Source organism: Chroicocephalus ridibundus, chromosome 2, assembly GCF_963924245.1.
Source record: "Chroicocephalus ridibundus chromosome 2, bChrRid1.1, whole genome shotgun sequence".
In the NCBI taxonomy this organism is placed as follows: domain Eukaryota; kingdom Metazoa; phylum Chordata; class Aves; order Charadriiformes; family Laridae; genus Chroicocephalus; species Chroicocephalus ridibundus.
Genome location: NC_086285.1, coordinates 156,681,315 through 156,709,309, shown reverse-complemented (window position 1 = coordinate 156,709,309; position 27,995 = coordinate 156,681,315).

Below are 27,995 nucleotides of genomic sequence, written 5' to 3'. Positions count from 1 at the left end.
ATGCTTTTGTAGATAATTCATTTTAAATAGACTGGGCTTAAACTTGTGTCAAAAATACCTCTGCTGTGGTCAGACAGGGAAAGATACATCACACCTAAGTTTGGATAGGGAAAGGTAGATCATACCGAAGTTTCAGCATACTACATGGCCGTAGTGCATGTGTCTCCATCTGAGCTTCTTGCTGTAAGCTCCTGCCACTGTCAAAGGAAAGAAGAAGTAGGCGATTTTAAGTTTGATTTATATAGTGTATTTAGATATAGACTTTAGAGTGAGATAATGGACACTGATATGCCTAGCTGTAACCACTATCAAGTGACATCAGATGAATGCCTCTGACACACTCTTCTCTTGATCATATGAATCCCATAAAAGGAGCCGTTCATCCTAAGAGAGCTTGGCCTGTGTAGACTCACAGTACTGCCCAGTAACTGTAATCCTCTGCCCCATGTGTGGATGCTGGTTTATCTTAATCTACAGTGTTTGACAATCATCTCACTGATTTGGTAGATCTGGTAATGCCTGACCTTTCTTTGGGTAGTCCCAGGCAGAGCAACACCTAGAAGGAGGATTATGTCTAGCAACAGACTCATGCCTTTGGGGCAGCACCATCTCTTCTGGGCTTTGTTTTAGTATCTTTGTATCTTCAGGGATGCCTAAGCGCTACCCATTTCACTTCCTAACAGTGATAAGGACTGCGAGAGCTGTACTTTGCAGAGTATATTAGAGCATATAGCTAGGAGGACAGGCAGTATAGTCCTTTCTCACTCTCTCTTTCACTCATGATGACAGGTGTTGACAGTGGTATATCAGTCTGTAAAGACCTGAGGCATAGATAAGGTCCTCCCAAATACTTTGGTCTTCAGTAGCACACTCTGGTATACTCTGGTATTTAGGTGACTAATCTCCACTTGGCTTCTGCTGTAGATCTGTCCTGCTCTCCTTGTCTTTCTCCTGAAGTTTCTTGCCACTTTGCAAGTTTATATCTATTCAAGGGTGGTATGAAAGGCATGCAGTAGGCCTGAAATCAGTGCCTGGGGAGGAGGTCCCTGATTCATTTCCATCCTTTGAGCTCCTGAGGAACACCAGTTTCTACCACTGGGAAACTCTGACATTTCTGACCTTTCATTCCAAACTGGAAAAAAAAAAAAAGGAAATGTGAAATTTTATACCAATACAGACATTTTCAGCTGTAGCTGTGTGCCAAGGAATTAAGGAGGAAAGTTTGAATTCCACTAAACAAACATTTTTCAAAAGGAAGTTGTTAATTAGGGTATTTTCAGCCACAACTTAATGAAGTCTGTCTCCTTATTCAGGTCTGACTTTCTTCACTAAATTTACCTGAGAGGATACTGGTTTAAGAGAGATTATTTTGCCAGCGTACTGTTCTGTAACATTTGCTAATTTTGCTCGAATAGCTTTTCCCCAGGTAGCCCATGGGCAGCTGGTATAAACAATAGCATAGATATTGTGACTACCGTTCCAATTTTGAAGCAAGTTTATTTGCTACTGTGATGTCTGTTTGGCAAATGGCTTCTGGTCACTAACTATGATGCAAAAGACGGAATCATCTTCTGTGTTTCTGCAATTAAAAGGAAATGTCTTAAAAAGTCGTGTTGTAATGCCAGTAATGATGTTATGTGCATATTCAGGTTATGAGCATTTTCCCTGTATTTGTTCTTATTCTAATGAAGTGTCTTTGTTCTTGTTATTGTCTCTTCTGTGGCAAAGGTAGGAAATGCTACATGCGTCTCTGGTATAAACCAATGCACATAATAAAAGGACACATTTGATAAAGTGAATTTGAAAAGCTTTTCTCCTGCTGATAGAAAATATGGATATAAAGCATCGGAAAGAGCGTGATGGGATACAAAGGGATTTTGCTCTGTACATACGTTAGAGAAAGCAATACAAGTGCATATATTTGCATGTTCAGGATACCAAAGGGAGGGGATTTTATATTGTGGGCACTTGAACATGAACTTCTTCAGTGCCTTCTGGGTCCTACCTAAAACCAGCAGAGCACTGCCAAGGGAGAGTGATCTCACTGGCAAAACATCTTCAACCTCTCATCCTCCTCCCTTCCATTCTTCCCCAGTCTGCTCCCTGTACCTTCAGTCCTCAGGGGAGAAAATTGTCTTTGTGTCTTCTGTAAGCGCAATGAATAATTGCAATACCTTTATAGCTCATATCTTTCATGTTTCTCAAAACACTTCAACAATGTCTTTAAGTTGGCATCTCATTCTTCTGAGGCACTGGTCTCTGAGGCAGAAGCAGAAAATAAGGACCTTTCTGCAGTCCTGCAGGATAGGGCAGTATCTGTGCCAGTCTTTAGACTTCTAAAAGTTCATGTGTTTAGTCTTAACTGGTTGCACGTGCCTCTGCTAGATATATGGGTCACTCAAGAGAATAATTCTTATGGAAGACTGGGATATTAATCATTTCACCGAGCTTTAGACATCTCCATTTGAACTAGTCACCCCAGTTTTCCTTTCCAGTCACTGGAGAGAAGTAGAGTATGATTCATCATGTCTAAGATAGGATGAGATGAACTGCACCAATTTTAATGATGACTACCTTGGCAACCGATGTCTATATTTTAAAAGCTGATGTTCGGTGAGTCGAATTTCATCCATTGTGATAAATGTCACTGTTCTCTGCGATTAGTTTTGATGTCCCATGAAGACTACTTGCTGCTGTGTGATGTACATCATATTCAGACTTGGCTCCAAGGTACAAATGAGACCATTTGATGTTCCTTGGTTTTTGGTGTAACTTGTAGTTCTTATCTCTTTATACAACAAAAAAGATCTACAAAATATTTGACTACAAAGGCCATTTGTCAGCCAGAACTTGTGTAAGAGGGTCAGAAAGCAAGACGAAAGGACCATTTTTGTGGTCCTGACATTACACAGCATTATAGTGAGTTTTAGAACCAACTAGCCTTTATTAAAGAGGAAAAACAACAGAAAAAAACAACTGGAGAAGGAATTGCTTTGTAGACTGTTGTGACTACTGAAAGCCCTGTCATTCCCACCCATCACATTCAGGTGTACATCTCTGAAAAGATCCATGTTTTTCCAAGCATGGCCTGTTGCCAGTCCCAAGTAAGAAATGTCCTGTTCTAAATTATCACAAATTACCGAGTTTACTCAGTGTCAGCAGCTTCACCAGAATCTGTCTTTGGTCCTGCTGGCTGTTGTGGAAAACAGCATTTGTAGGATTGGTGCTTTGCAGAGCTAAGGTCTCCAAATAGTATGAGCGTGTTCTACCACTTTTCTCTTTATTTTCAGTTTTATGATCTTGTATGATAAACTTAAAACGAAGTACTTTTCACTCATTGTATTTTCCAGTAAAGAAGACCCAAGCCATGTCTCCCAAGTAAGCAGAGTGGAAAGTGTCTTATAACTCTGTGAGACACCTCATCTCAGCACCGCCAGCTGCCTTTGGTTGTGATGAATTACTGTCATTCCATCTTTGCCTGTACGGCTACTGGGACACACATCTTCTTGAAGCAGTTATTCTTGAATCTCATTTGAGATATCACAGGAACCGTTTAGCCATGCCTCAAAGGGCCGTTTTGATTTAACTAGAGGAAACAGGGAGATAAAATATTATAATTTCTTCCTGAGTGAAAGACATAATTTTAATGGAGTAGGAGGAAGGGTATGTTTAAAGAATGATACATATTTGGCTGAATTAATTATTGAGATAAAAAGTTCTGATATAATCAACAAGGAAAGATTAAATCATATTGAAAAGCAAATACTACATTCAGAAATCAAAACATTCATTTGCGTACATGCACAAAAGAAAGACAAAGGGCAGACAGCTTCTTGATCATCGTTTAATTTTTTGTCTGCTTCTTTCAAATGATAAGGACTCCATTTCTCTGGATTAAGTCTTACACAGATGACAGTGTTGCAGGCCAGGTCAGCAAAAATAAAACAGTAAACTGAAATGTAAAGGAGGAATATGTTTGGGGTTTACAGCATTCTTGTGACTGCCTGTGCAGGGCAGAATCAGCCCTACATGAGCCATGTTGGGCTTGAAATCATATCCATTTCCAGGAGAATATTTGAATAAGCATGTTTTCTGGTTATTCCAACGTTGTCTTCTTCTCTTAAGCTGAGCTGGTTGAGTTCATAGCTGAACAAGAAAACAAACCAACAAAAAAACAATCAAAAAACGGTGAGACAAAGTAAACAGTCCAGAAGAAAAAGGTTTTTAAGTCTTCTGTTCAGCCAAGTCTGAAAGTCACATGTTGAGTGTCCCAGTGGACTGACATTTTCTCACAAGTCACATATACCTTGTTCAGCAGGAGTAGCTCGGAACTGACTCACTGCCTGCTCTCTTATCTCACAGCGCTCGTTACCTGACGCAGGTGTCTTAGTACAGCATCATGTTTGCTCTACGTAAAAGCACGAGCAGAACAAGCAATTTCAGACTTCAAACCATGCTAGTTGTCTAAATGTCAGCTAGCTGGTTGATTGAACAGATTCCTTTGTTATCCAGAGAGACAACTGCTCTAGACCTTACCCGCTGACCACAAGTGGAAAGAAAGATGGAGACCATGAGTCTGGAAGTAGCTGAAATACCTGTATTGGCTGTTTTCAGAAACAGGTTTCTGAAAAGATGGACATGCCTTCAAGTCCCTGGTGCTCAGTCCAATCCCACTAAGGAGTCCTTGGGGAGACATGTGTTGATTTCAGTAGCAGCTGAATTGTGCCTCATTTCTCCACAGAATTAGGATGGAGGATGCAAACTGACTACTGATGGATTTTATATATATACCGTCTGCCATCTGCATCGTAAATGCTGGGTTTCTGCACACAGGCACAGTCCATTAGCAATGTAAAATATTCCTGGGTAAGGTCCTCTAATGCATTAAACAATTTACTAGTGCAATCTATAAGTGGAAATTGTATGTTTTCCTCAATCTGCCTCTTTGACAGTGCGTTTGAAATACTGCTTGAATTTCCTTAGATACGAAGCATTATGTGGTACCTGCTTTCAAAATATCTAGAAATATCCAGTGCTGAGAACAAAAAGAGGCAGGGCAAAATTTGTTCACAATGTTAATTTACTTACACATGCAACTGTATTTCCTAATTCAGGTCTGTGATCATTTAAAAATGAACACGATGAGCATATGAACAAAACCAGGGATGTCCTGTGCTGGTACATTCATCCCCTGTGTCCCTGTATAGAGGGAAGACTGCCTAGACAAAGCAGGGGGGCGGGGGCACATTGGTCTGTTCAGCACAGGAACAGGTGCCCACAGAGACGGAAGAATCTCTGTCCTTGGAGGTTGCCAAAATTCATCCGCACAAGGCCCTGACCATCCTGATCTGTGTTTGGAGTTAGCTGTGCTTTGAGTGAGAAGCTGGACTAGATGACTTCCAGAGGTCCCTTCCAACCTAAAAATACCCAAATCAAGAGACTAGATAAAGCCGTTGAGACGTTAGAAATTGCAGTAAGAATAGAAAAAACCTGCTACCTGGTGGTCTGGGAAGAAAAAGAGAGAGGAAAGTTAAAAAAAAAAACACAACAGAAGCCCTACAAACCTACCATCTTTTTTTTTCAAATGACTTAATTGCCATGGTATCTAGGCCATAATAATAACTGAAGTCAGTCATCTTTTCTTTTTGTACCGTGTCCTACTGCTACAGTAGAGAACAAGTTTTCCTTTTGCAGTTTTACAGTTTTCTTTTCTTCCTCCTGATTTCTCTCCCACCATTCAAGATTTTTGTAGTATCTGTTCACTAACAAAAGAAAACACGCTCCAAGAAGTTGCATCCGTTACCACACTCTCTAGTCACTGAGTTTCATGCATTTGAATCCCTAGTGGAACACTTCCACGGGATGACATTTTCCTGTATACCCAGACACAAAATTATCAGGGGTATTTGATGCCCATCTGCCCCTTTTGGCAAGGCAGGCTACCATGTAGGTGTCACCAGCTCTTCCACAGTTCAGCCTGCCACCTCAGACATTATATTTCTCTGTCTCTGAGCTTTTACAAATGCACAGGCTGTGCCCTGCAGTGACCTACCTAGGGTTAAAGGCCCACAAAGGTGCAGGTAAAAGCCTCACACCATTCGTTTGGCTTGAACAGAGAGCTTCAGAAAATCCTGCTTTCACCTTCTGCTTACTCTCCAACCACCAGACAAGAAAAGAGGCAACAAAACTCCAAAAAGTACCAGGCACTTGGTTGTATAAATGTAGTGGGATGTGGGAATATGAACAGAAAGGAGGGGTGGGAAGGGGACACTGAGAGTGTCACAGAAAGGAGATGGGATACCCAAGTATGTGATCTGGAGGGAAATAGATGAAAAAGTCCAGTCCAGGACCTGGCCGGGACTCATCAGCCAGCTATACTCATAAATCCCCTTCCCTATAAGGAAAGATTTAGGTTCAAGGCTAAAACTTCCTAATAGATGATCAGGAGGGCAAAGCTGAGCATTGTCACATTTAAATACCTTTGAAGGGTTGGTCTCCTGTGACTTTTATGTGCCCTTCAGCTGGACTGCCTCTGACCTAGTGATGGAGCAACCAGGTCACCGTGGGCTGCAGATCGAGGAGCATTGTCTGATCTCCACGTACGGAGCTCCACGGTGGAGGTGCCAGCAGATGGCACTCAGGAATACACAGAGCAGTCCCAGGGCGGCCGAGGCTGGGGAGAATTTCGTGCCCTGCAAATGGCTCCTTCTGTACGGCCCTGTCTATGAGACACTATCAAAACGCATCCAGAAAACAGAAAAGTAGGTTTCTTTTCACACTTAAATTTTTTATGGATATATATGTATATATATTTAACTGTCATGGCTGTGAGAATGAAGACATTATTGCAGCCAACATTGTGGGAAAAAAAAGAAAACCAAATTCAGGTGGGAAGGTGAATCAGGGCATCTCCATCAAATTCCAAGACTTCTGTATGCAGGAGACGGAAAGAGATGGAAGCCCTACTAGCACACATTTCCTACTCAAATCCAACATGGAAAAGAGTGCAAACCTGGCTAGCGAGGTCCTAGCAAGGACTAGCTGAACACCTGTTTTCCAGGAATGAAAAAATTGTTAATCACTTTGGATTTTCAAATGCAAATAGTTATTATTTCATTTTATTTTCCATGGAAGAAAGCTAGAAGCAAGGAAGAGCAAGTCATAAAACTCCAAGTGGAACCAACTTTTGATGGCGTAGAGGGAGGCAGCTGACCCAAGTCACCAGAAGACCAGTGACACAGCTGGGACTGGACAATGGGCCTCCCACATCCACATCTAACCCATTCTGCCTCCCTTGCAGCTCTCATTCAGCAGCTCTCCTCCCTGGATCAAAAACGCTATATCTAGTTATTAGCTCCTACAGCACTTTTCACCTGCCGTGTCACTTGTTCAGAATTATGGGTGAGCTGTAAATGAGAAAATATGAGTATTATGGCTCTGTACTAGGAAGGAGAGCTGCTCGTTCAGTCTTGCTTTCACAATCCACATTCTCCAGACGTGCACCTTTTTCTTTTTCCTAGGATGACCCCTCTCTTTCTCTCTGCTCCTTTCTTGAGCATTTCATTGCCTTTCACCTAAACTTTCAAAAATTTTCTTCCTTCTACCCTCAAAAACAAGCAAAAAAAAAAAAAGGTGGACATTTTTAATAGCTGAATTTTCTTACTGAAGAACACAAATCTGCACTATCAGAGGAAAAGGTAAATTTCACCAATTTCAGCATTTCAATGAATGCCACCTACTGCTGACTGAAAGAAATTAATAAGTAAGAAACTCTGTGCTGTGAAGGAGGTTTTATTGGCATTCTGTCCTCACTGAATTCTCAGTGCTGGAAAATTAGGAGCTCTTGGGTCCATGGCGATACATGAGGGATTAATTTGGCCTTTCTTGTTACTTTATAATGTCATGTACAGTGGATGTTACATGACACAAACTGAAATACACAGCTTTTTTGAGATATGGACTCTGAGATTCATGCAATTACCCATCTCAGTGCCTGAGAAAACACAAATGCACCTTGAGCAATGGAGGTAGGTATGATGGTCCTGTGGAAGGTGCAAGTCAAGGTCTCAAGGGGACTGGGATGGAGAGAGACATGGGTGCAGACATATTGGTTGGTCAGGTACCAATCACACAGATGTCCTTGGGACATCATGAAGACAAGCTTCCCTCCGCATGCCATTGTCACATGCATGGCAGGGAGTTGTGCTCCCTGGCTATGGAAACCCACACTTAGAGGATGTAGTCCTTCCCTAAAAAAACCATTATTACATTAAATTGTGGCCCAGTTTTCAAGACCGGTTTCAAGGAGCTGAAAAATGGATTTTAATTTTGTGCCCTCTATATTGTACATTCTTAAAGAGTGCTATGCTGTAATCTGGAGTACTGGCCGTGAACCCATTGAGCCCCCTTAACACTCAATATACAAATGGCCTCATGTGAACGGACACCTGACACCTCTCCCCAACCCACCCATCTCCAGGGAGAAGGGAAAGGATTTTTTCCCCAGCCATCCCATGTGTCAAGCTGATTGTGCTCTCTATTTGAGTGTATCAACAAAACAGGTAGGTTTGGTGAGCACATGTATGATCCTCGAGTCTTCATATCTTTACATCAAACCATCATTGGACTAAAACCCATCAGTTTTCTTGGGAGCACCATTTAAGGTCTTCTGGCTGAGGACCTTCTAGACCTCGTGTTTTTGTTTCCTGACAAGAGCACCCATCAGCTACAGACATTGTGCTGAGGCACTGAGTCATTTTTACCATCTCTGTTACGTCCCACAAACATATAGGCCCATACGTTTTTTCTGCAATGGGAGCAACGCATTGATCACATGTGATGTTATGGATCATCCTGGCTCCTGCTCAATTTATCAGTCACCCTCCTCCAGTTTATTGATGGATGAATTAGAAGAGGTAGTACCTGGATTCATTTAATCTGGTTTTATATATATATATATATATTTATAAAATAACGTTATTTTTTTAAGTATAATAACACGTTGAAATAGTGGTTATTGATGTTTAAAAATAGTGGCATAATAATGTATGTTTTAATTAATTTCCTTTGCCAACGCCAGCTGAGTAGTTGCTCCTAACCTATCCAGACCACACGGATGAAGGCTTGGACTTGTCTCACTAAGAACACGAGATGATGTTCGGCCTGTGCAGCAGGGACAGTGCTCAGCTGTGCGTTACTGGCTCCTCCAAAGCTTTCTCAGCACAACAGCCATGGGGAAACACGCAGTGATTCTGAGAACATCAAGCATCGAGTCTTCCTGTGAGAAAGAATAAACCAGGTTCTTTTCTATCATTTTCTCAGAAATAGTAACTCCAAAGATACATCCAGAAAGATCCTATTTAAGAATGATTAATCCCAGTCAAGGCCTATTTGGTGAGTTGTATTAGCAGAATATGTAAAACGGCACACAAGAAAATGATATGATTTCTTGTTTGGGGGGGGAAATTCGAGCATACTTTTTCTTCAATGCTAGATGAATCTACCCAGTTTATAATTTCATCAACCCTGTTTTCCATGGTTTTTACTGCCTGATGCTTTTCTGGCCTTCAGGAATCCCACGTCCCAGAGACCAGAGGGAAAATCTGAAGAAAGGAAGATATACCCTTGGTGGAAGAGGATCAGGTCAGGGAATAATGAAGCAGACTGGACATACATAACTCCATGGGCCTGATGGGATGCACCCACAAGTGCTGGGGGAGCTGCCAAGCGTCATTGCAAGGCCACTCTCAATATCCTGTGTTCAATCATGGTGATCTGGAGAAGTGGAGGAAGACTGGAGGAAAGCAAATGTCAGCCCTCTCTGCAAGAAGGGCAAGAAGGAGGACCCAGGGAACTACGGGTTGGTCAGCCTCTCCTTGATCCCTGGAAAAGTGATGGAGCAGCTAATCCTGGACACCATTTCCAGTCACAAGAACATGTATCTTGGAAAATCTTTTTTTATAAAAAGCTAGGTACAATTAATGTGAGCTATTTCAGCCAGCCACCATAGGATCAGATAAAATTGCACCCATAAAATTGTGGGTTATATCAGCTCTAAGAGAAATCAGGGTTGACTAGCTCAGAGATAGAAATCTGTGTCTCTGGACATTTACATTCAGTCATCTGAACCCTCCTTTATCTCAGGGGACCTAGCAACCTAAGTGGGCAGTCTCTGGGGATGTCTCTACAGAATGGTCTAGAAAAGAGAAATATAGTGAGATCCAACATAGTATCACTGAGTAGTAGTGATACTGGTTTTGTAGGCTTTGGTGTCCAAGTGCCTGATGTCAAGATATGGAAGCTGCACTGCTGCCCTCATCTCAAGAGCAGAATTTTTGGTGTCAAGGTTGCCTGTGCCTTACAGGATGCTCCCAGCAAAGACTAAGGTTTGACATGGAAAGAGCCAGCGGTGCTTATTTGATTTTCTTGGCCAGTCTGGAGGTGGGGATTTCTCTTGGAGGACCAAGAGAAAGAAGCCTCTGACAGGGAACCAGAGGAAGTGGCCTGAGCCTGGATCCCTTCTGGAGCAGTGTGTGATCCTTCCTTGCCTGCATAGGGCTCAAAGAGCAGAGTCTGCCCTGGAGCCATGATCAGGGAGCCCAGAGCAGGCCCTGAGGGGCAAGGACTTTCAACCCACAAACTTGGGGCGCTTGAAAAACAAACAAAAAATCTTGAAAAAACAAACAAAATGGTTTTTCACATTCACTGACACTTGTAAATTTTCACATGCCTGTTAATGGAGGGAGCCTTTTTCCCTGTGGGTTGAAGATGTCAAATCACTTAGATGCTTTAACAGAACTTCAGGCATTAATTAATTACTTCAAGCTAAGGGGAAAAAAAAATATTAAAGTGAAGTGAAAGGTTCGGAGGTGGCAAGCCCCCAGGGAAATACAAGTGGTGTCAGGATGAGACTCCCTGAAGTACCAGAAGCATTTGCAAGTGAGGAAGATTTACACTGGGGACTCTCCTCGTCTCTTAGGTGCATGGGAACATATTTCAATGGGAATCCTGATGTGCTTGTTCTCATAAATCCCCCTACGATTTAGGGGAAGTCTGCTTTGGTCATTGGCTTTGCTCCAGCAAGGCACTGCAACCAAGGATGAAAAATGGGTATAAGCAAATTGTGGGTATTCAGCAGGGTGTTACTGAGAGAGAAATCATCTTTACGTGCTCAAAAATGGAATCTAAATAAGATGTGAAAAAGTGCTGTGCTGGTATGACTTGGGGAAGTTGCAGAGATTCCTTGGCATATTTCATGCTGTTGAAGAAATTATTTCTAAGGCTGGCTTTACAGCTTTACGGGAGATTCATGATGCCAGAAGTAATTGATGAGAAAATACTGTTGTCTGAGAGACTCTTGGCTACATTCTGTTTCTTAATGTATAGTCTTGGTCCTCTGCATGTAAGGATATATCCGATGTCATGTTCCCTGGGCGCATGAGTCCTCCAGGCAATTCCCAGAGTGGGGTCTGATCCTTCTCGAGCAGTTAACACCAAATAGCAGCTCTAGTCCTTTTGCTAGTTGACAAGGCTTCACAACACTGCTCTGTGAAGTGAACAGCCCAATGAGTGAAGTGGTGGCTTCTTCACCCTAGGAATGAGCCTTCAAACTCAGCGTTGCAGTCCAGTGATGGATGGATGGGTAGGTGGAAATCACAACTGCACGATTAACCCTGGAATGATCCTTGAACAATATGTGAAAGAGAGCAATTTCCAGGGCTGGAAAACTGCTCCCTTTCCTGGAGGTCACGTTTTCACCCTGTTCTGAAAGAAAGACCTGGGAAAAGCCCCAGTCATATCTCCTTACCATGCCTTTCAGAGGAACAGTGTGCAAGGTGCAAACCTACCCAGGCTACAGGACGCCCTGGCTTCTGTTATTACTAAAATAGTTTTCATTACTGAGTCTATAGTAATTACATTCAATTCCACATTGTAATTTTTGGAGTCACCCTCAGACAGATGTAATACCCTAAATCCAATTAATTATGATCCCTCTCCTATTTTTATATAAAATCCAATTCTTGGCCAGCTTGACAGAAGGAGCTTAAAGTGTCTGCCACCATCACAGTCCTTGGCAGAGAGAGCCAGAGGCAATGGTCTTCCCACTGGATTTATGACAGCTGGGGATACGTGAGATCTGGTACCCGATACCTGAGATATGGGTGTATGGAGATGTACTTATCCCCTGTCTGAAGAAGGAAACTTCATGGAAATGCTTTCAGGTTATGGCTTTGATATTCAATAAAAGCAAACTCAATATTATCAGGTTCCATAATATCAAGTGACATTACAAATCTACTTGAGGCCTTATTTAAGACCATCATTCCTGTAAATGCGACAATCATTACTCAAATACCCTTTATATCTGACAAAAGCACCCTGATTCCCAGGGAAATGTTCTTATTCCTAGAGACTATATATGTCGTTGCTCAATTCTCAGTTGAAAAGGTTTATCTTTTACATATGTAAATAATCACTTAACCTGTTACACCATTGTTTTAATTGGACAGGCAAAGACAATAAAGAAAACCCTAGAACCTTGTCATACAGGTCACATTAATTTATTGCCAGATTAGGTAAAGCAGAAAAACAAAAGGTCCCTTCCAACCCAACAGATTCTACAACATCTCTTCTTGCTCAGGACCTCACTGGACAAGCCTCCAGCCACAGGATGAGGGTAATTCTTATAACATGCTTGATGGGCCTTCAGTCTTCAGATCCCAGCCTCTCGTTTTGCTGTGTTTTCCTTTCAATTTAAAATATTGTTAACATCCAGTTGGTTATCTTTAAATGCCTTGATATGGGTGAATCTTAAACAAAGTGATTTCTGTCTACCGTTTAGGTCCTTTACTGTGAAATTTTGCATCTGAGATGCTTTGTCACTTGTTAGGTGCAGTACCACATCCTTTATTTTGCCTTGCCCTGCACTTACTTGCTTACAGTATCCCGGCAACAGCAATCAGGAGTCTGATTGAATTTACATCATTTTCTATTGGCATGGGGAGAGCAAAAACAGCAGTGAGACAAGGTAATGTGTCTTATTTAAGCTCATTTAAACAACATGTAATCTGCATACACAAAATGGTATAATTTTAGCTATATTCAAGCCCACAGAAGTGGCTTTTTCTTATGAACCAGGCAAGAGATCGCTTTATGACTGAGAAACTGGGCAAAAGGAAAAACTCAAATTTTATTTTCAACTACAGAAAAGAAAGGAACAAGATTTATACTTCAGCTTTCTCAAGCTGAAATTTTGCCATCACGGGGGTTAATGCTCCATTTAGTGAGTGATGGGGCATGAACAACTTCTTCCACCATTTTCTGTGAGAAAGGACAGTCCTGACTGAAACATTAACTCCAGGGAAAGCCTTATAGAGAAAGATGCATTTAACCTGTCTCCTCCTCCATGTCACACGCCCTGCTGTGGCTTAGGGACTGCACCATTCTTATTTCCCCCTTGTGGCATTTGTGCCATATGATTCATGCATCACACTGAGAGCTTAGGTGTTGAACTCAGGTCTAGGGCTTCAGAGATGGGGCAAGTGGCTTGAGTCCTGGTGCTGGGATGCTGCGTGCCGACAGTTCCCTTCATGGGCCTCGCTCACCCATCTTTAAGACTCTTCCATGGAGGGTCACTCCCAGGGCTTGCTTGATGCAATATCTCATTCTTTTTCCCTTAAAAATCACAGAATGACAGAATGGAAGGGAGATCATCTAGTCCAACCCCCCTGCCACAGCATGTCTAACACTTTAAACTTGAATTGATATGCAGCTGTATCCTTTTAATATCCACTTAAAATCTCCTTCTAGAAAACATAACATCCACTTTACAACCAGCACATTAATTTCTTCCACTAGTAGAAAACAGTTTCTCTTACACATTTTCTCTCTTCCAGCCTCTGGAATATTTTCATGCCGCATTGACACAGATAAAGAAACTACAGTAGTCTGTAGAAAACATGGGAAAATATTAATATTATTAAAAAAAAGAATACATTAAAAGAGAAAGAGATTGTTCAAAAAATCTTCACTGGCTATGGTTAGTTGAGGTACAACCTTACACTGTGGAATACTGGTGTAGTTTCTACTGGCTTTATAGCTGATTTACTTTGGATAGAGTTATGTTACAGAAATAAAAATAACTGAGTGGAATTTTAAATTAATTCAACAGTCTTCCATCAACCGTTTTCTGATCTAGAATTACTCTTAACTAAGTCCTTCATTTCTTTTCATTCACGGCTCTTTGGATAGCTGAATCACTTCTTTTTATTGCACCAGAAGAGGGATCATGAAATAATTTATAACAATAATCAATCTTCTGCCTAGCCTGTCACAAGTAATCCACTATTAACAGAAATGGGAGGCTGAGTTTGCATTGGAGACAGTCTTTGGGGGAAACTGTACTGTAGTACATTTTGCATCTGATCTACAAAGTTCACTTAATAATTGCAATCTGATCTGAGGTCAGGATAAGACGCAGAATTTAGACGATGTGCAAATAAGCCACGCCTGCCCTTTACTTGGCTTTTGAAGTGTCCATGTTTTCTCTGAATCCTTACAGGAGCGGAGCTTTTTTCTTGCTATCTCTTCCACTCAGATTCTGCATATAATAGTTCATAAGGTCACTCTGCATATAACGATATGTTGGAGTAACAAAGATTTAGAAGTGCCCTGATACAATAAGGCATCTTCCACAATTCAATGTGTTGTGCACATCTGTCCTTATGCTTTTATGCTCCCCAAGCACGTCCTCCACTGAGGATAATGATGGGGAAAATAAACAGTTTTCTTTGACCATTTTCTTCCTTCTCCTGGGCTGGCATATGAAACACAGACAACAGAGTCAGTGATTGGACCTGCCTGACTCCCCCACCTTTCCCCAAGCACTACAGCTCAGCTGGTCACAACAGGCTAATTATTAAGATGACTTTTGCAATTAGTCTTCAAGGGCTCCGAGGTTTCCCTGCTGCCCTCTTCAGCGCAGATGAGGTCTCAGATCAAGCACTTGGGTCCATTCAGAGGCAGTGACGCAGAAACATTAAAAAGGTCTTGAAATACACATCAGGTTCCTGCGGGGGAGAAAGGAGTAATCTCTGTTTCCATCCCATGATGTGCAGGATAAGAAGTAATCAAAGAAACATGGAAGAAGGTACAGATGGGAATGCGGAAAACACTTTCTGTGAGATTGATGGATGAGGAATGACGTACTTGCCTGCTCTGAAGGCAGGATCCTTCCGACTCTACAGTTTGCCTTATAAGCATGTCTCCCATCATGTGTAATTTTGCTGAGTTGCAGCTGTTTAAGCTGAAATTTCTCAGCCTGGGAAATCTCCCTGGACCTGAGGTTTAGAAAAACTTTCAACCCAAGCAGTGACAAAGTTTTGGTTTCCATCACTTCTCTTGGCTCCATTGCTGACTTGGACCGGAAGGATTGAGTTTGGGAAAATTGCAGTCTTTGCTGTTATAAATCATGCAATTCAAACTGCAGGAGGTACTTTAAAAAACCCAAGGTCTCTGTTTGTACGTACCCAAAAGAGGCATTCATATTTTGTGATTATCAAACAGAAAGACTCTGGGTTCAGGGAATCAAGCTCAGCCCCTAAAGGCTCTGAAATAAATGATATTTGATCACATGTTGGAGAATTTCCTTCTATTGCTACTTTTCGCAGTATGTGGAGGTCTCACAAGACGCCTTTAATGTCTCACATGCAGCTTTTCTCCCCTAAATGAAGAAAGTGATGCAAGTGTGGCTACCTTTCCAAGAATTGGTATAGGATCTACCTCAGTCCCTTATCTCCGATAAGTTTAAACACTCTCCTTAAATTTGGAAGCTGAGATGAAGCACAAACCTTTGCCATCTCTTTGATGTCAGTCTGCCAGGGTCACTACATCAGCTGCTTTTGTTGCCGTAGTGCTGTACAAAGCTCCTGCATCTTCATCTGCATCCTGCTGATACTTTCAGGGGGAGTGGGCCATTCTGATCCCGTTAGACTTTCTGAACAGGATCTGCTCCTTACTGCCATTCATGGAACCAGTACCCAGCTTCTGGGCTGGTTTAATGATGAAATGGGCTTTTTTTCAATCAAACACCTATTTTCAGCACAGTTTAATTCCCCAGCTAGTTAGCTTTAGTAATAGTAATTAGCAGATTGGAAGAGCATACTTGATTTCTGAAGTCTCTCTAATGATTTTCTTGCTGACTACTTGAAGAACAGCAATACCCTGAACCCCAGGGAAGACTGCAAGAAACTTCTGTATTAGAAGAATCGTCAAAATGCAGCAACGGTATCACCATTTGAAGAAAAATAAACAGGTATCTCATATTCTCTAAAAGAGATTGATGGATAAATACTGTGATGATAGAAGGATAATGGTATTTTCACTTGGTCAAATATGGAGGTGAGATAATTCCTCCTTCCTTCATGGTTAGCTCAGATAGGGTCATTCCCCCACATTGACTGAGATGAGGCAATGGGAGGAGATGAAGATACCTGCTGGAGCAGTCATGCTGGCCCTGGGCTGTGATCTCAGCAGGATCAAAATAGAGAAAACGAACTCCGAGGCAGGAAAGACCCAAGTGTTTTTAGAGACTGCCTTGCATAAAACTTTCCATTCTCTTAAACAAGTGAGGTATGTGACAGGAGCAGGCGAAGAGGGAGGGGCACCTGGAGCTGCAAGCTGTCCCTCAGCTGCTGGAGTGGGACTTCTGTCTGGGAGCTGGCACCAGGGAAAACTGTCTTATGAACCACCTTTAAAGCTCTGCAGGAGACGTGCCATCACCCCTCCTGGGTGGCAGGTCTCAGTGGTGCTGCCTATGCACATCTCCAATTTGTCTTTTCACTGCTGAAGAGGATCCCTGCTTCCCCAACCCTTCTAACACCAGGCAAAGCAGGGATCGCAATGTGACAGGCTTATTTCAGTCAAGCCAAAGGATAGGTAGCTGCACTTCAAGTAGGAGAAAGATTACAGAAGAGAAAGGCAGAATAAAGGAACCCAACCTCTTATCCTACCTGTGCAGAAACTTTTCTCCCTGGTAGTCACTGAGATGCCCTAAGGCTTTTCTCAGCTGCTGGAGAGAAGAAAGGAGTTCAGGTACCACCACTCACCTCCCTGCATGCTGCTATTCAGTGTTGAACCCCTAAAGGGTCTGACCCCTGAGGGTCAGAGTCCTGACCAAACACCTTCCCCATCCCTCCCGCAGTAGCTGTGGCTGAGCTCTCTCTTGCTCCTTTTATCTGTGAAGGACCTCCTTTCCCAGCTGTATTTGAATTTCTCTTGCTGGTTCTTCCCTGTGATAGGAAGGCAGACTCGGCGGCTCAGACTTGTTATATGGGACCACCTGCTCCAACGCCTTCCCCCTGCCATGTCTCTTGGAGACAGGCTTGGAAGTATAACACGCAAATGTAACGGGAGCTCCCTTGTCCGTCCAGGTGGACCCTCAGTTCTAGAATCTCCTTTGGCTGGGACCTTCCTTTTGCTGTATGAATCACACATCATAAGATGCTTTTAATGTACATGGACTGTAGGCAACCCACGGTCCTGCTGAGCTTTATCTCTCCACAGGGACCCAGAGCTACATCACTAATGCAGAGGACGGAGTTGTCCAAACTGTTCACTCCCATGCCTGCCCACACACCTCTCACAGAGGGCTCGCTGGGAAGTCAGTATTTATTTATTGGTTGTGCAGGGAGGTATGGGGGAAGCAGCGGAAGGGGTTTTCATTACTTTGGTCACTACCTGACAGCAAAACATTTTCCTTGATTTAAATAATTATGAAGGGCTCTGGTGGCACACTTTCTGAGTGCCTCAAACTCTAAAGAGTTTTACCACCTCTCTGATAGAATATCAGATTTTACAGATGGAAACAGAAGTTGTAAGTATAAGTAATAAGGAGGCCAACAGTATCCTGAGCTGCATTGGAGTAGTGTTGCAGACAGGTAGAGAGACGTCATCTGAGCTCTGCTCAGCATGGGTGAGACCTGTCTGGGTGCTGTACCCAGGGTCAGGCTCCCACTACTGGAGAGACACAGACATACTAGAACAAGTCTAGCAAAGGACCATGAAGACGTTTAAGGGACTGGAGCATCTTCCAGGAGCTGGGACTGTCCAGCTTGGAGAAGACAAGGCTTGGGGAATCTTATCCATATGTATAAATACCTGATAGGGAAGGAATAAAGAAGGCAGAGCCAGGATCTTTTCAGCAGCACCAGCAACTGAAATGATCTTGCAAGTAGAGTGTAACTGTACAGGCTTGAGTTATTTTTTAGTCTGGTTCCACCAACGTTAAAGCAGGCACTTCCATTCCCAGTAGACACACAGGGCCACTGAGCACAACTCACCATCCTGGCTACGTCCTCTTCAGCTCTTCAGAGTGTATGCCAGTCTTCTCTGAAGACAATGCGCTGGGTTATGGGAAGATGCTATTTGAATGTACATGATTATCAAGCAGCAGCAAAGTATACTGCATTCACACACACACATTCCTGCTAAGGTATACTGCTAAGTAGAGACTTTTCAAAATCTTCCTAAAATCCAAACTCTTCCTAGTTGTTCTCTCAAAAAACAAATCAAGGAAACTTAAAAAACTTCTGCCAAATATAAGCCTGGGAATTAAAATTCGTATTTTTATTGCATACCAAAAAACAGTGGTTCTGTAGCAATATTGCTTTTACGGCACTTAATTTCCCTTCTCCCTGATAACCTCTCTGTGCTACACATTTTCTACACTATCTTGGCTTCGCTTTCCTCAGGCGATATCTACCTCAACACCTTCCTCTCCATCCTATTAATATCTCTCCACTTGAGAGGTACCGACCACATTTCCTTCAGAGATGGTCTGATACACAGCTCATCAAACTGTGACTTTTCTCTGCTGTTAGGTGCCCGTGAAGGTTTCTGCTCCTATTGCGGATCTGAAGAAGTTCTTGGGTGCCCAAAAACTTGCCTATTTTTCCCATTTGTGCTGGTTGGTCTAAAAAGAGGTGGCATCTTAACTTACATACCTTCTCTTGACTTAATAATGTCTATATTCTTTATTTTCTAAAGAAATGTTTACATAGGGATTTGCTTTAGGATGCCAGAACGACAGAGGTCAGTGCTGCAGTTTGTCTGCAGTGTAGGGAATGAGGCATTTGCGTCACCAACATCCTCATTAGGCCAGGTGGATTTAGAGTCCCTGCGGCATGGTAACTGCGCCGGCGCAACAGCTTCTCTGCGAAAGGACTTACTCAAAAAATATAACTGCGTGTAACTATGAATTACTTATTCTACAAACAGGAAATGCGGAAAAAGGAGCAGAAGGTAACACTCTGGGTAGGTGATGCAAATTTTGCCCTTTGATGAAACTAGTCACTTTACGCTTTACCAGTTGGGTTATGGCAAGCCAATATATAAACTTCCAGGGAGTTATGCTGAGATGAGAGACATCTGGGGTGAGTCTGCTCCATTTCAGTCAACAATTAGAGGTGATCAGTGAAAGTACAGAACAGATTATGGGTAAAAATTGACATCCCAATAAAAATGTAGTGAAAATGAGGTGGATGAAAATCACAAGTGACATACTAGAATTTTCTCCACCGTGTTCATTTGGCTCTGTTTTTACTCATTTTCAAACTGAAGAGTTACTCATTCTTTTGCCACAGCTGAGAAATGATCTAATTAGACATTTTACCAGCTTTTTCAATAAAAGGACTGAAATCAGCAAAATAGGAAGGCAGTAGGTTTTTCTATTGGCCCATCCTTGCTCTTCTGAACTCTCTGGTTGTTAACCCAGACCTGTCTTATACCTATGATGGTTTGATTGCTAGGTCTATTGAAACAGCTTGCTCTGGGTCCCTGCTGCAAAGCAATCTGAACTCAGGAGACCTTTCTCTTCCACCACTTCATATCACCCTAATGTATGCTGTACGCTCCTTTTTCCAGCATTTGAATACTCTTGACTAGGAGGGTTCAATTCTGCAGCCACTGACTGCTCAAAATGCTTCATGGCATCACCTGCCCCATCTCAATATGTTCTGCAGGGCATTATTTGCAGCAATAGCTCATATCTAGGCTTGGAGAAGCATCTGCAGATCTTCTGGTGAGGAAGGGCTGGTGAGGTCCTCACGTCGGGTGCTTCAGTGGGAGGTGGTGGGGTGAGCGCAAGCAGCTGACTGTCCCACTTCTGCTGTGCCTCACAGCATCTGCACCACCACAAATGGGGCATCTGCTGTCAGTCCTGCCTCAGTGTCTTCCCAGGTGATGTTCCTACATACCACTCGCTTCAGAGCTGCACCTGGTCATCCTGTGCGAGCAAAATAAATCTCCAGGGCTGCAATGAAATTCCAGGAGTTTAGAGAGGCTTTTTTTTTTTTATTGAGAGGTGTGTTGGGTTTTTTTACCCAGTCCTCACCTTGAGTCCTGCACAACAAAAGTCTGACAACGCAAAACCTTGAAGCTACCAGCAGCTTTTTTATAATGCAGCATTTGATCACAGTGGCTCTTTCTTTGCTGTGTGTTCAGTTTCCTCTTGCATACAAAACTATCAGAAGCACATATATTTGATGAGAGGCAACAGAGGTTTTTTCCAAAGCCTTCACTGGCAAAGTTACTTGCTCTCAGTCTGTTGACTGCTTGAAGTCTAGCAATCTCAGTCCCCACACGCATCAGAAACAAAACTCCCACCATGTTCAGCGAGAGCAGAATTGCTTCCCCATGTGATGCTGTGCTACACCAGGGGCTGAACGCTGGCAGAGAGTCATTTCAGATTAGTGTTTAAGCTATGCCAGGGATGACGGACCACACAAACCATATTGTCTGTTCAGTAATTAGCTGAGCATGAATGCTCCGACGTTCCAATGTTTCAGGAGCTCTGCTCTGACGGTGGATCTCACCAGCTGCCAGCAGATGACTTGCAACTGCACACACGCCGTTCGGAGCCTCAATAAGAAGAGGACTAAGGATTATCTCTGTCCTCTAGTAGATGGGGCCGGCAACATAGTGACCAAGGATGAGGAAAAGGCTGAGGTACTTAATGAAGTCTTTGCCTCAGTCTTCAGCAGTAGGACCAGTTGTTCCCTGAGTACCCAGACCCCTGAGCTAGAAGACAGGGATGGGGAGCAGAATGAAGCCCCTGTAATCCAAAGGGAAACGGTGAGGGACCTGCTTCAGCACCTGGAGGTGCACAAATCTATGGGGCCGGATGGGATCCACCCAAGGGTATTGAAAGAGCTGGCGGAGGTGCTCGCCAGGCCACTTTGCATCATTTATGAGCAGTCCTGGACAACCGGGGAGGTCCCAGTTGACTGGAGGTTAGCAAATGTGACACCCATCCACAAGAAGGGCCGGAAGGAGGATCCAGGGAACTACAGGCCAGTCAGTCTGACCTCGGTGCCTGGGAAGGTCATGGAACAGATCCTCCTCAGTGCCATTACACGGCACATGCAGGAGAACAGGGTGATCAGGCCCAGTCAGCATGGGTTTGTGAAGGGCAGGTCATGCCTATCAAACCTAATATCCTTCTATAATAAGGTGACCCACTTAGTGGATGAGGGAAAAGCTGTGGATGTTATCTACTTGGATTTTTGCAAAGTTTTTGACACTGTTTCCCACAGCATTCTCCTGGAGAAACTGGCTGCTCATGGCCTGGACAGGTGTACTCTTCGCTGGGTAAAAAACTGGCTGGATGGCCGTGCCCAGAGAGTGGTGGTAAATGGAGTTCAATCCAGTTGGTGTCCGGTCACAAGTGGTGTCCCCCAGGGCTCGGTGCTGGGGCCGGTTCTCTTTAATATCTTTATCAATGATCTGGATGAAGGGATCGAATGCACCCTCAGTAAGTTCGCAGATGACACTAAACTGGGCGGGCGTGTTGATCTGCTTGAGGGTAGGTTGGCTCTGCAGAGGGATCTGGACAGGCTGGACCGATGGGCTGAGACCAATGGTATGAGGTTCAATAAGGCCAAGTGCCGGGTCCTGCACTTGGGTCACAACAACTCCATGCAGCGCTACAGGATTGGGGCAGAGTGGCTCGAAAGCAGCCCGACAGAAAAGGACCTGGGGGTGTTGGTTGACAGCCGGCTGAATATGAGCCAGCAGTGTGCCCAGGTGGCCAAGAAGGCCAACAGCATCCTAGCCTGTATCAGGAATAGTGTGGTGAGCTGGACTAAGGAAGTGATCATCCCCCTGTACTCGGCACTGGTGAGGCCCCACCTCGAGTACTGCGTTCAGTTTTGGGCCCCTCGCTACAAGAGGGACATTGTGGTGTTGGAGCGTGTCCAGAGAAGGGCTACAAAGCTGGTGAGGGGTCTGGAGGACAAACCTTATGAAGAACGACTGAGGGAGCTGGGGTTGTTTAGCCTGGAGAAGAGGAGGCTGAGGGGAGACCTTATCACCCTCTACAACTACCTGAAAGGAGGTTGTAGAGAGATGGGGGCTGACCTCTTCTCCCTGGTGGCAAGTGATAGGACAAGAGGAAACGGGTTCAAGTTACGTCAGGGGAGGTTTAGATTGGATATTAGGAAACATTTTTTCACTGAAAGGGTTATTAAACATTGGAATAGGCTGCCCAGGGAGGTGGTGGATTCACCATCCCTGGAGGTGTTTAAAAAAAGGGTAGATGGGGCACTTAGGGACATGGTTTAGAACTGGCTTTTGTCAGGGTAGGTTAAAGGTTGGACTTGATGATGTTAAAGGTCCCTTCCAACCTCAGCAATTCTATGATTCTATGATTCTATGAATCCCTTTGGTTCCCTTTCTGTGAGGTATGTGGTAGCAAGTAAAACCGACCCATAAGGATTCCTGTGTAAAAGACCCTACAACTCTGGGATGAAAGGTATTTTGATGGATGAGAAAAAGAGATCACAGTCACGTATGTTGATAAGTCAAGAGCCTGGTGAAAGCTCCGTGTTAATGTAATTATAAGCAGTGCAATCAAAAAGCTGTCAGATACGAAGTACTTGCAAGCTGCCCCAGGTTAAAATAACATTTTTCATTGAAAATTTGCCTTGCCCCCTCAAAAGCACTGACAAAACAATGCTGCTTTTTTTTTTCCGAGACAGGGATCATCATTTATTTACTCAGTTCCAAGAGAAACTGCAGTGGTTTTGAATCAACTGTAGTCTAGGAGAAGTTTGCATAAAGACCTGCAAAAGGTACTGAAATGCCATGGGACCCACAGAGCTGAGATGAGATCAGATGGTGTAGGGGCGGGCTAGTGCTGTCACAGGCTGATCCTGGTCAGCGCTGAGGAGCCTCGCCAGCGTCAGAGCCCGTCCTCCGTCACACATCCCACGGGCACCTCGGTCCAGCTGGTAGCTCTGCTCCTGTCGTGCTCAAGCTGCTCTGAAACCTGGCGGTAGCAGGACCAGCTGCGAAATTTGGAGCTGGCTCCTCCTCTGTGCTCCTGCTGCGGGTTGGGATGTGCAGGAGCTGGGTTCCAGGTCCCAGTCTGATTTGTGCTGCCAAACCTTCTTGTAAAATACACTTTCTGTAGCTCATTTTCACTTATTTCCAAGAAGGCTGCAGGTTTCCCAGTCCCAAAGACTGCAGAGATGTGATCCACCTGCTTTTATCCTTTAATTTACAGCCAATAACTGAGGAAATTCAATAATAGAGGCTCAGTAAATAATGCGCTGTAGGTGCTCCACACCAGACAAGGCAACGATGAGCCCAGTTAAACCAGGTGCGAGTCTACTTTTCATTGCTGGTGAAGATGCTTGCCTCATCAGTATTTAAAATGAAAGAAGAACCCTCGAGGTTGCTTTCTTCCAAAGAGGGAATTACTTGTCTGCTCTTGCAGTACTGGGAACGGGTGGCACAGGGGAAAAGAAACGGGTTTTAGCGGATCACTTGGCAATGGCGAATGTTTAATTTTAGCAGTGAGTGAAAGCTGATTTAGAAACCTTGTCTTGTGATCAGGGACTGCAGGGAAAACTTTGTGCCCTTGAAGCATGCAGAGGAGAGGTCTGAAAGCAGGGACTCACCCAAAGTTAATTAACAGGTACGATTCGTATCGCACGCTCTGTTCATCCTTCAGCCCTGTCGGATGGGATCAATTAACAAAGAAAGGCATGATCAGCAGTGCTTGTTAAATATTACAGTTTTCCCAGGAGCAGACTCAAGCAGTGGATTGATGTTCCTCTCCCCAGGTGCTGGTCCCCCGGCCTGTCTGGGAGGTTCTCGGGATGCTCGCAGTGACTCGTGAGGAGCTCCCTCGCAGGGGGACACAATGAATGGGAGCATATTCAGAGTCAAACCCATCGCTTTTTGTGAAGCTACTGAAATGCAAGTGATGGCAGCAGCCAGCATTTAGTTTTGGGTGCAGCAAGATAATTTCCTTGCCGTGAATAAATTATCATACTTGAATACTAACCAAGTGTAACAACCTTTCAGGCAGATGTCAGACATTTTTTTGCCCTGTTCTTAAAAAAGCTTTTGTCTCTAGCATAAGCAGCTGAGTGTCTGGGGATGCCCCACATGCCTGGATGCCACAGGGGATTCAGCCAGCATCCCAGTCACTACAGGTGCAAGTGATTTACAGGTGCAATTTCCCCTTTTGGGTCCAATAGGAAGAGCACCTTGGATAACCTAACAGCTGCTGGGAAATAATTTGCCTGATGTAGTAAGAAACTGCTTCGACAAGGGGTGTTCAGCAGTTCAAGATCTCACCGTCTGGAGTGTGTTTGTGATATGGGTCCCCGAGGACTGATGCAAGAGCTTAGCCTGGACCGTGTCCCTCATACAGCTTTGTGCACAGCTCTGCCACCGTCCCTGCCAGCTCCTGCTGGGTGGACAGTCGGCTGCGATGGCTTGCAGTCCAATCTGATGCATCAGCCCCAAGTTCTGGTCAGTCTGTGCTCCCCTGTCCCTAAATCCAGCCGACTTCTCAAACCACTAAATGGAAATGGAAACACCATAGCCAGTCTATAAAATTTCGGTCACAAAACCAAACATGATTAGGGGGAAAGTGATGTTCTTGGAAAAAAAGATGTTTTGGGACTTGACCTGAGGGGCTGCGGGGGCTCTAGAGTCACTGGAATTTTAGAGGGCTGTAATGGGATTTCAACTACAAACATACTTGTTCCCAAACTTTACCCTTTTATCCACCTGCACAATCTTTGGTTTTACCAACCAAAAGGACCGTGAGCAAAGCCCATGGAGTCAGTAAAAAGGGTTCAGCCCTTCCATCTTTCCTCTCCACATTACAGATGCTATAGAAAAAAAAACCCCAAAACTACTGGCAAAACATTGCAGCTTCACTTTTTAGGGTAAGAAACTTTTCCGGTCCAAAACTCAAACAACTGGAGGAGCTAATAAATTCCTATTTCTTGAGCACATGTGTTGGCCCCACCTCTGTCCTGGTGGCAGTGAGCATCAGCAGTAAGAGATGCTGAGGGGTAAGAGATGCTGACCCAGGATCACACGGAGAGTGCTGGAGAAGGCAGATACTCAGCTCTGTTGAGGGTTTACCATTATCCTGGGAGGGCAAATCACAGTGCCTGGCTTTGAAGCCCAACCTCCATATTGTCACGTTTTACACATCGAGCCCATAAGTGCCCCTCACAAATAGCTACTCCAGCTCCCTGTGCCAAGAACAGGAAGACCTGGCCCCAGTACATCAAAATTCACCCGTGCTCCCACAGCCATGAGCGAACCATCTTTGTGGTAATAGCTGCTGATGGAGCACCTGCATGAGCTGCACCCTGTCTGGAATCAGTCAAAACAGAGCCTGGGACATGCAATCCATTTCCAAATAAAGATATTGAAGGAGGAGAAGTGCAGGAACTGAGCAGAACAAGATGACTCTCACTAATCCTCTGATTAATGGGTTGCTCTTATTACTGCTGTTTGCTTAATATATTGACTTTACTCTATGATATTCACTGCAGTTGTGTTCCAAGGCTTTAAAATAGCCTTTGAGGCTGCTGTAGTGTAGTACTTTCGCACAAGCTGTGTGCCATCTGCGCTGTGGGCACCGGCTCTGGAGAGCTGTCGGTCAAAGGCAGAGCTGCTCTCTTGGGTGAAACTATTTACATACCAAGAGCCAAGAAGATAATGATGGTGTCAAAAGGACACAGGCTTTGGAGAAGTTCTTTGTTTAGTGTTTCGGTGAGGTTTTATTGCAAAGGTTAATTAAAAGTTCATCACATGCACCAAACGCAGCCAGTGTTTATTTGCTGTACAGCCATATTGACAGGCCAATGCTTTGTCAGTATCTTAGGACTGTGTGCTTGTTTCTGGAGTGGATTAACTATCGCTTCTCTGTCAGGAAAAAGAAACATCACTAACAAATAAGTAAACAAAAAAATAAATCCTTGTCTCTCATGATGTGCCAACGGCCTTTGGAGCTGCTCTTGCATTTGTCTCTTTTTCTAATATTTTCCTGAAATCTGGCACGTAAGTTGCAGTGCAGAGCTACATAGCATGGACCAGCATGCTCTGGGCGTGACAAACCTGCCTGGATTTCCTTGTGCCTGAAATCTGTCCCTTAGTCCAGCAGGGGCTTGCAGCTGCATGTGTGCAAGGTGCTTTGACCAAGGATGAAGGTTCGAGAGGCAGAGCCTCTAAACAAGGCAGCTGGACTGGCTGTAACCACTTAGGCTGCAGGTAGAAAAAGTGGGTGAAGGAATCCCTCTGAGATGCGATATCCCAGGGTGGTCAACTGCCAAGGTTCAGGGAGCGAGGGCACACAGAGACCCTTCTGAATGAGGGTTTAACTGAAAGCAAATTGCAGAGAACAACAAAGAATTGGGGTAAAAGAAAGCCACTGGAGGAAGGTGACTGCAGTGTAGCTATACTGTTCAACCATCCCACCTAACAATGTAGACATCTGAAGAGTTCTTGGTCTGTATTTTTAATATATTTTTATATATATATATATATATATATTACAGCATTTCCCAATCTCCAATGACTCTTGATTTCTCCCATTAATGGGTGCCAAATTTCTGTACATGCCTTTCTTAAAAGACGTTTGGGGAAGAAGTCTTACAGCACCTGCAGATACCACCTACAAGTCTGACATGTTTGCAGCACCTGAGCGGCAAGAGAAAAGGCAGGCTGGGGCTGGACATGGAAACTGGAGATGGTTTCCTTCCCCCTTTCCAGCCTCCCCTCCACTCCAGATTCTGAGCCAGCGGTTGCGTGCAGTGGAAGAGTGTGGGAAGAGTACTGGCCACCAGTGCAGTAAAAGGAGGAGGCATTGCTGGTAACGGTGTCCTCCTGTGCCAGCAGGTCAAGCACAGCCCTTTCAAGGAACTGCAATATGAAAAATGTTCCGTGTTGTGACGAGCAGGTAACTCAGAAAGAGCAGGATGCTGGAATTAGCCCGTTAATTAGCTGTCAGTGTCATCAGAGAGAGTTCAGCCAGGGCCACTCTTCTGTCAGTGGGAGAGAGGGAACAGCCAGAGATCTTTCCAGCTCGCTCCTAATGAAGGTGGCCTCTGTTACTGCCGTGGAGACCTGGAGCCATGGCAGAGGCATCCAGGAAGCAAATGCATAGACTCTGTTAATTAATGTGGCTCTGATCGGTCTCTATACCTGCTCGCAGAATTGATTAAAAAAGATGCAGTCTGGAAGATTTTTATCCATGAGAAAGATGTGAAAAGTTGTTATCTGTTTACTTTTTAGATGGGGACTTAATTAGAAAGCAGAAGGGAGAGCTGGTTGTTGTCGTACACCAAATGCCTGGGAGCCTGGAACAAGTTCTTAGGCCGAGCTTTCCCCAGTCACAAACAGCTGACAGAAAATGTATGATTTAGTCTGGAAGGAGACAGCACTCTGCACTTCAGAGCTGAAGGCGAACAGGCTATTCAGCCAAGCTCATAAATATCCCCTTTGGAGCTCACAGCCGGCACACAGCGCAATGAGGAGCTCCTCCCAGCAATCAAAAGCCGTTCCTGTGACTAACGCGTGGAGGAAACAAATTCTTATGTCACCTCATCAGGGGATTTGTTTCTTCCAAATGTAAAAGTAATTTTAATGTAGTCGTTAGTCAGTGCGAGACCAATCTGCCGGGCGCA